Genomic DNA, 1,834 nt, shown 5'->3' on the forward strand with positions numbered 1-1,834 from the left:
GTACGAGAGAGAGAGACAGGGGGTGGGATGGTAGAGAGAGAGAGAGAGTGGTTGAAGAGTAAAGTAAGGGCATGGAAGGTAGCTGATGGGTGCTAGGAAAAAGGAGACTGAACGAGGGACATCGGAGGTCAAGGGGAAAGACGGGAGTGGATGAAGTGGGAGTTTTGGATCCTACAAGATCGGGCGCTCTCCTAATTATAAACACAGGTCTACTGATAAAAATTTATTACATAAATCTATGCTGAGATACCCCCTAACCATATTAAATGCATATTCTTCATGAAATATAACTCCTCTGGTGAGATATTTCGCATACGCTTACATACTAACGTAGCCAGTTTGCGTACTGACTGGTGTATGCAGCGGGCACCTTTCATGCAAGGTTTTCGTCATATTTCTTAAGAGGGGTCCACTGATGGAATGTTACCATATAAATCTATGCTAGAATACCTTCTCTCTATCTTAAATGCATAATCTTCTCAAAATTTTATTCTTCTTGAGAGATATTGCGCATGCGCGAGCACCGTTTTAGGGGTGCAGTAAGGAGTGAAGGCAACTGCATAATATAGGTTACTGGGTGAGAGAGAGAGAGAGAGAGAGAGAGAGAGAGAGAGAGAGAGAGAGAGAGAGAGAGAGAGAGAGGTGGGAGACTATGGAAAGGCGGCAGGAAAGATAGCTGAAGGGCGGTAGAAAAAAAGGAGGCTGAGCGAGAGACATCTGAGGTCAAGGGGGAAGGACGGGAGTAAATGAAGTAGGAGTTTTTTACCCTACAAGCGAGAGCGCTCTCCTAATTATAAACGCAGGTCTACTGATAAAAATTTATTACATAAATCTATGCTGAGATACCCCCTAATCATATTAAATGCATATTCTTCATAAAATATAACTTCTGGTGAAATATTTCGCATGCGCTTACATACTATCGTAGCAGGATTGTGTACTGACTGATATATGCAGCGGGCACCTTACATGCAGGATCTTCGTTCTATTTCTTAAGAGCGGTCTACTGATGGAATGTTATCATATAAATCTATGCTAGAATACCTCCTCCCTATCTTAAATGCATAATCTTCTCAACATTTCATTTTTCTTGGGAGATATTGCGCATGCGCGAGCACCGTTTTAGGCATGCAGTACGGACTGCAGGCAACTGCATAATATAGGTTACAAAGTGAGCGAAAGAGAGAGAGAGAGAGAGAGAGAAAGAAAGAAAGAGAGAGTGGTGGGAGACTATGGAAAGGCGGCATGGAAGATAGCTAAAGGGCGGTAGGAAAAAAGGAGGCTGAGCGAGGGACATCTGAGGTCAAGGGGAAGGACGGGAGTATATGAAGTACGAGTTTTGCACCCTACTAACTAGCGCGCTCTCCTAGTTATAAACGCAGGTCTACTGATACAAATTTATTACATAAATCTATGCTGAGATACCCCCTAACCATATTAAATGCATATTCTTAATAAAATATAACTCTGCTGGTGAAATATTTCGCATGCGTTTACATACTATCGTAGCAAGATTGTGTACTGGCTGATATATGCAGAGGGCACTTCACATGCAGGAACTTCGTTCTATTTCTTAAGAACTATCTACTGATGGAATGTTATTATATAAATCTATGCTAGAATACCTCCTCCCTATCTTAAATGCATAGCATAATCTTCTCAACATTTCATTCTTCTTGGGAGATATTGCGCATGCACGAACACCGTTTTAGGCGTGCCGTACGGACTGAAGGCAACTGCATAATATAGGTTACCGAGTGTGCGAGAGAGAGAGAGAGAGAGAGAGAGAGAGAGAGAGAGAGAGAGAGAGAGAGAGAGAGAGAGAGAGAGAGAG

Source organism: Priapulus caudatus, unplaced genomic scaffold (assembly GCF_000485595.1).
Source record: "Priapulus caudatus unplaced genomic scaffold, Priapulus_caudatus-5.0.1 Scaffold53, whole genome shotgun sequence".
Classification (NCBI taxonomy): domain Eukaryota; kingdom Metazoa; phylum Priapulida; class Priapulimorpha; order Priapulimorphida; family Priapulidae; genus Priapulus; species Priapulus caudatus.